The following is a 7,075-nucleotide window of genomic DNA, read 5'->3' as shown; positions in this document are numbered from 1 at the left end:
TCTCAATCTCTCTGTGTGTGTGTGTGTGTGCAATGAGTAAATTAGTAAATAAATATTTTAAAAACATGCTTTGTATCTCAGTAATATGTTCAATTACCACGTGTTAATTAAAATTTTAAGAAACAGAGCAAAAATAAATCATAATAGTAGTATGAATCAGCCTCACTGAATCAGTTGACAACCTTAACAGCAAAAGCTGAAATCTGCAAAGGGAAAAGGAATTCTGCTTCAAGCCTACAGTGGCAATTCCTGCCTGGGATTCCAGTCTGCTGGCCTTGCCCCACTTAGGTTAGACTTACTAGCTTCCACTATCTTGTAAGCCCATTCCTTACATCTTTGATTTTCCCACCACAGAAAAGACATATTTGATGTAAAATCATGTTTGTTTCATGATCAACATAGATAAATGGAACTGTGAACTACTTAAAACAGTTCAGGAGGAACAGGGTCAGAGGCTCTGCATCACTGTGCAAATCCATCATCATGGGGCACAGCCCACACAGGAGGCATGCAGCTCGGTCATTCTGGAAGGAGCCTACAATGGTCCATACACAATGCTCTGGCCATGATGATCAAAGAGAACTTGAAGTCCGCAGTGTGCTGTTCTGATAAGGGCCAGGATGGTGGTGTCCTTGTCATTCCCTAAATTATAGCATTTAAGACTCTCTTGGGCTGATGGCCCTGGTGTAGACTATGGTGCCCGCTGGCCTTATGCTGGGACAGTTGCCCAAATCTCTGTACTGAAGAAAACTTGTAAGATCTCTCCCAGGACCATGTGACTCACCACTTCTCCCTGGTGTAGTTAAAGCCCCAGAATCACACATGGTGTCAGCTTGATGGGCTGCCGGCTGAAATTTGTGTACTTGAATTCCTGTCCACAGTGCAAAGAGCAGCCAGGACGAGCAGATCAAGCAGCAGCTCTGAGCCACACAGGAAGAGCAAGATGCTGTTCATGATGGCTTTCAAGAGGAGCACGAAGGTGGGGTAGCAGGAGGCAATGAGAGGCCATCATAGTAGATGGGAAGGCCAAGGCCCAGTAACACCAAATGCTATCTTTCACTGGCAGAGGATTTCCCTTGTAACAAAAACAGCTGAATCACTTCAATTCCAAGATAAAGGAGGAGCATCACCACATCACCACATCCAGTGCTAGACTGACTGTTGGATATGGTAGCAGGAGACTTTCACATAGGAATAAGAAGAGTTCCAGCAGCAAATAGGTAGCATAATATCACCCATTCAAAAAGAACAGGATTTCTAGTGAGGTTGATGACAACTGTTTACCTCCTGAATCTCATCTCAGGGTGCTATCTTTGTCCCCCTCCCCCACAAATCTTTTAAAGTGCATATACACACATTTGTTCTGTTTTCAACCTTAACTGATACCTGTAGTGTTTCTTCTTTTTCTTTTTTTTAAAAGATTTATTTTATTTATTTGAAAGCATTACAGAGAGAAGTAGAGACAGAGAGAGAGGTCTTCCATCTGCTGATTCACTCCCCAGATGGTCTCAATGGCCGGAGCTGTGCTGATCTGAAGCCAGGAGCCAGGAGTTTCTTCTGGGTCTTCCAAGTGGGTGCAGGAGCCCAAAGACTTGGGCCATCCTCTACTGCTTTCCCAGGCCATAGCAGAGAGCTGGACTGGAAGAGGAACAGCAAAGACAAGAACCAGCGCCCATAAGGGATTAGAACCAGTGCCCATATGGGATGCTGGTGCTTCAGGCCAGAGCTTTAACCTCCTGTGCCACAGCACCAGCCCCTCTTTTTCTTTTTTTAAAATTCAAGTTCATAAGTTGTGCTAAATAGCATGAACGAATGTCTTTTTAATATAACCATCTCTGACTTTTTTGTTTATCTCATATGTACATGTACACACACACACATACCTTAATACATATACCTTAAAATGCAAAATTTCTTGACTTAATTCTCAGGGTCAAATTTTATTTTACTTTCCTCACTCATGGCCTGAATGGAGAATTTCTATTATCCTAAATATACCTACTATGTAGATAATCAAAATGGATAGTCAAGTATCCAAGGTTGGATTTCCATATGTAAATCCTGAGATAACGACTCCTATAATTTATTAAAGAACATTTCAAGGAGAAACAAGTAGGGAAGTAGGCAAAGTGACAGGGAAGGGCAGGAAGCCAATCAAGTGGGAGATGTCCAGGGAAGATCCACAGACATGGGGACTTTGGCTCAATCACACAGAGGGTATCTGGAGACACAAGTTACCTCAGAACTGTTCCCATTATGGAACAGGCACCTGAAGTCTTCAAAATGTTCATGGCAAAGGCATATTATGAAAAGATCATGCATTTTAAAGAATGTCTCACCAAATTAAAATACCATTTTCCAGAAACTTTTTGAAATACCCTTGTATAACCATAGAAGTCACTGGTGAAGAATACTTCTGGAGAAGTGAATTACTAGGCACTTCCAACTCTCCACACATGAAGGCAAAGGCCCTGGAGACCTAAGAACGTTGTTCTAAGATGCAAGTGAAAGCAAACAGGACTGCTGTACATGGAAAGGGGAAAGGTCAGAGAGGCTGTAGGTGAGAGCACTGAGAATGTCTGCTGGTGACATAACAAACCACTTGGATTAGAGGGCTGATGGTGCAAGAAAAATGACCAGATCATGTGCTGAAGGGATGCAATGAAAAATACTGTAATACTTCTCATGTCACTTCAAACTCTTCTTCTGCCACTTACCACCCCAGGAACTGGTAAGATGTGGTTTCATGGTCAGATGACCCCATTCCTTCACCATTTATGTTCCTCAGGCACAGCCAAATGACAGCCCTTGGGATTCATAAATACTTTATACCAAAGTTAGGTTGAATTTCTGTCATAGGCAACCAAAATATGATAAGTAATAAAGAGGAGTTATTTGCAACTGCCCAAACTTGGAAGAAACCAAGAAGCCCTTCAGTAAGCGAATGAATAAACTATGGTATATCCAGACAATGAAATATTACTTAGCTTTAAAAAGAAATTGCTCTCTTAGGCTGGCGCCGCGGCTCACTAGGCTAATCCTCCACCTTGCAGTGCCGGCACACCGGGTTCTAGTCCCGGTCGGGGCGCAAGATTCTGTCCCGGTTGCCCCTCTTCCAGGCCAGCTCTCTGCTGTGGCCAGGGAGTGCAGTGGAGGATGGCCCAAGTGCTTGGGCCCTGCACCCCATGGGAGACCAGGAGAAGCACCTGGCTCCTGCCATCGGATCAGCACGGTGTGCTGGCCGCAGCGGCCATTGGAGGGTGAACCAACGGTAAAAGGAAGACCTTTCTCTCTGTCTCTCTCACTATCCACTCTGCTTGTAAAAAAAAAAAAAAAAAAAAGAAAGAAAGAAAGAAATTGCTCTCAAGCCATGAAAAGACACGAACAAACATTATGTAGTGACAGACGCTATGGACTGTATGATCCCGACTATACAATGTTCTAGAAGAGGTAAGAGTATGGAAACTATAAAATATCAGTGGCTTGCAGGAGTTAAAGGGCAGGGGAGGGATGAAAATGTAGAGCACAGAATTTTTAGGGCAATGAAAATCCTAAAATAAAAATACTTTATACATTTTCAAATCCCTAGGATACGCAACATCAAGAGTGATCTCTATTGTAAAGTACGACTGTACTTTGGGTGATGATGACGTTTCAATGTAGGTGCATCAATTATAACAAAAGTACCATCTTGGTGGGGAATATTGATAATGGGTGGCTATGCATGTGTAGAGGCAAGAAGCCTATGGGAAATCTCTATACCTTCCTCTCAATTTGCCATGAACCTGAAACCGCTTTTAAAACGAAGGTCTCCAATGTTAGAGGAAACTAAGAGTATCAAATGTTCTCCTCTGTGGATTTGCCTGGGAGGCTGGCGTAGGGGTGCCTCACTGAGTCCAGGAGTCCTGGCTGAACAAGGGTGACACAGAGCTGCAGTGGTGATAGGCACAGCCCTAGAGAAAAAAGAAGGCCCTCCAGATGGCACCCAGAGCACAACACTTAAAGTTCAGAATTTTGCTTAAAGCGGACATGTCAGAGTTGCTTGTGACCTGTGACCTCTCCAATCCTGCTGTTCTATTCTCAGAGCCCTCTGCCTTCCCCTTACTCACCAGAAAGCAGGATGGCACATCATCCCAGGGTGTGAAAACCTTCGGAGTCCCAACACGGACTATTTGAGACCTGATGCTGAGGGAGTGTCGCAAGACGCTAAATGCAGGAAGGCATCAACGAAAGCAGTGGAATGGAAAGTGTCTTTTCTTGTCTAGTCACAGACTGCTGCCTAGCCTCCTGTGACTTTATCTGCCTCCCGAGAACCATGAGTTCCTTATGTGTGTCAGAATTCAGAAGTGGCAGGATAGTAGACATGCATTTACATGTTTTTTTTTTAATTTAAAAGCAAAATCAATGGTTTATTTTTCTATAGAAAAGTCAACTTTAGATTATCGGTTTCAGAATCAAAAATTGGCTTTTCCAGCTAAGCTTTTTGGCAGACATTTTCTCTAAGTTAAATTTGCCACGCTAATATTTTGATTAAAAATAGTTAACCTGCAAGTGCAATATACAATAGGCTGGAAATTAGCAATTATGTTTAATAAACTCTCAATTCAAAACTTTACAACTAAAATATAATTAAAGTTATTTTGGAGGTACTCAAGGAAAAAGCATCAAATACCTCTAAGTTAGTGAAATATATTCACCCAGACTAAGCCACTACAACCAAGGCAGTCTGATCACATTCATTGTGTTTTCTTTTCAGACTCTTGTATGACTCATGATTTCAAGGCCACAAGACTTTGGCTCACTGGCCTAGTAACCCAGTTATAAAAGAACAGTCATCCCTCCATATCATGGTAGGATTGGTTCCAGGACTCCTAGTGGATACTAAAATCTGCAGGCGCTCATGCCCCTTACAAAAAATGGCACAGTACTGATAATCTACATAATACATAGTACTGTAATTGACACATTCTTCCTGTGTACTTTCAATCATTTCTCTATTATTTATAATACTTAGTACAATGTAAATGTTATGAAAATTGCAATACTACATTGTTTAGGAGAACAGCGCACAAAAGTTTATACATATTCACACAGACACAATATTTCCTGGATCTTTTTGAATGAGTTTAGTCGAATTTGCGGATGGAGAACCCACAGATAAGTAGGGCTGACTGCATTTGTTAGTTTCCTATGTTGACATTTGAGAAAGAAGGGACAAGTAATCAAGTTCCCAAAAGGTGGTAGTTTTAGGAGAAAGGAATAAAAACACTGATCTTTTTACTTGCTTTATAATTTTACATATTTAAAAATTTTGTAGTAGTCTACAGTTCATAAAATGTTTCATATATGTGTATATTTGTCCCACTTTTTTCTCATATTTGATGGAGTTTTGTCTAACTAAAAGTAAAGCCTGAAATGGAAATTATTTTCCAATGATTACTGAGGGGGTATCTCCAGGGAGAAGGGGGTGCATAAGGAAGCAGAGCAAGACAGGAAATAGAAACTCAGCAAGGGAGTCGTCTCTACTGGTCATCAGCTTCTGTCTAATCGCACAGAAAAGTGCTGTGCAGGAACAGCACCACACAGCTGGATTCCTCTGACACAAGGAGCTGGCCTTTTCTATCCCTATACGACGTTGGCTAAGATCTCTGAGGAAAGCTGGAGGCTTTTCATTTGGTTTTGTCAAGACTGCAGGCAGTTCTGTGAAGAGGGTCATTTCAGTGGATACAGCACATGGGGATGATGCTCAGATGGGACATAAAGGAGATCTGGAAAGAACACCAACGGTAACTCCAATTTTCTCTTTTAGAAATAAGAAAACATCAGAAAGATTGGATATCTTAGTTCTACAGGTAGTAAATGACGGAGTGATGGCAGTGAAGTCGTGGTTTTTCCTGTGGCCCACTGTTTCATGCCCAGTCCATATAGTCCACAGAACTAATCAGTCTGCTGTTTATTAGATAAGTCCTGGGACATATGAAGGCTCCCAAAAAGTTCATGGAAAATGGAATTTAAAAATGCTTATTTTGGTACAAAAATTTTGAACTCTAAGAGTATAAGTTCATGGAAAATTTGTATTATTAAAAAAAAAACTACCCATGGACTACAATTTTTTGCACCAAAATAAACTTATCTTTTTAAAAAAAAAATTGAGAAATAGAAAGCCCCTCTCCTCTTTTTTAAAAATATTTACCATCCCTGATGGGAGATCAGCTAGCCCAGCTGGAGATACCGGTAAACTCTCAAACAATTATTATTATTTTTTTTTGACAGGCAGAGTTAGACAGTGAGAGAGAGAGAGACAGAGAGAAAGGTCTTCCTTCCGTTGGTTCACCCCCCAAATGGCCGCTATGGCCGGCGCACTGCGCAGATCCAAAGCCAGGAGCCAGGTGCTTCTTCCTGGTCTCCCAGAGTGCAGGTGCAGGGCCCAAGCACTTGGGCCATCCTCCACTGCCTTCCCAGGCCACAGCAGAGAGCTGGACTGAAAGAGGAGCAACTGGGACAGAATCCAGCACCCCAACTGGGACTAGAACCCGGGGTGCTGGCACCGCAGGCGGAGGATTAGCCTAGTGAGCCGCAGCGCCGGCCTAAACCATTATTTTTTTAAAAAAGATTTATTCATTTATTTGAAAGGCAGAGTTACAGAAAAAGAGAGAGGGAGAGACACACAGAGAGATCTTCCAGCTACTAGTTACTCCCCAAACGGCAGCAACAGCCAAGACTGGGCCAGGTTGAAGCCTGGAGCCAGGAGCTTCATTTGGGTCTCCCATGCGGGTGCAGGATCCCAACGAGCTGAGCTGTCTTTCGCTGCTTTCCCAGGCACATTAACAAGGAGCTGAATTCGAAGTAGAGCAGCCTGGGCTTTAACTGGTGCCCATATGGGATGCCAGTGATGTAGGCGGTGGCTTTACCATCTATACCACAGCGTGAGCCCCGTGACTCCTTTTCCCTAGGAGTAACCACTCTTGGGACTTACACACTGTGAATACATTTTTGTCAGTTTTAAGTTCACAGAAATGGAACTTGAACACATTGTATCTACTTCCACTCAAACTATTATTTTTTTATGTATGGC

General features: G+C 42.5%; 1 pseudogene; it reads right to left on the bottom strand.

Moving 5' to 3' along the window:
- Positions 1–828: 828 nt before the first annotated feature.
- Positions 829–2,775, bottom strand: LOC133765302 (transmembrane protein 216-like; annotated as a pseudogene).
- Between the last annotated feature and the right edge of the window lie 4,300 nt (positions 2,776–7,075).

The sequence above is a fragment of the Lepus europaeus genome, chromosome 8 (assembly GCF_033115175.1).
Source record: "Lepus europaeus isolate LE1 chromosome 8, mLepTim1.pri, whole genome shotgun sequence".
Classification (NCBI taxonomy): Eukaryota; Metazoa; Chordata; class Mammalia; order Lagomorpha; family Leporidae; genus Lepus; species Lepus europaeus.
Note: the sequence above shows the minus strand (reverse complement) of the source record. Positions and strands in the feature narration are given on the sequence as shown.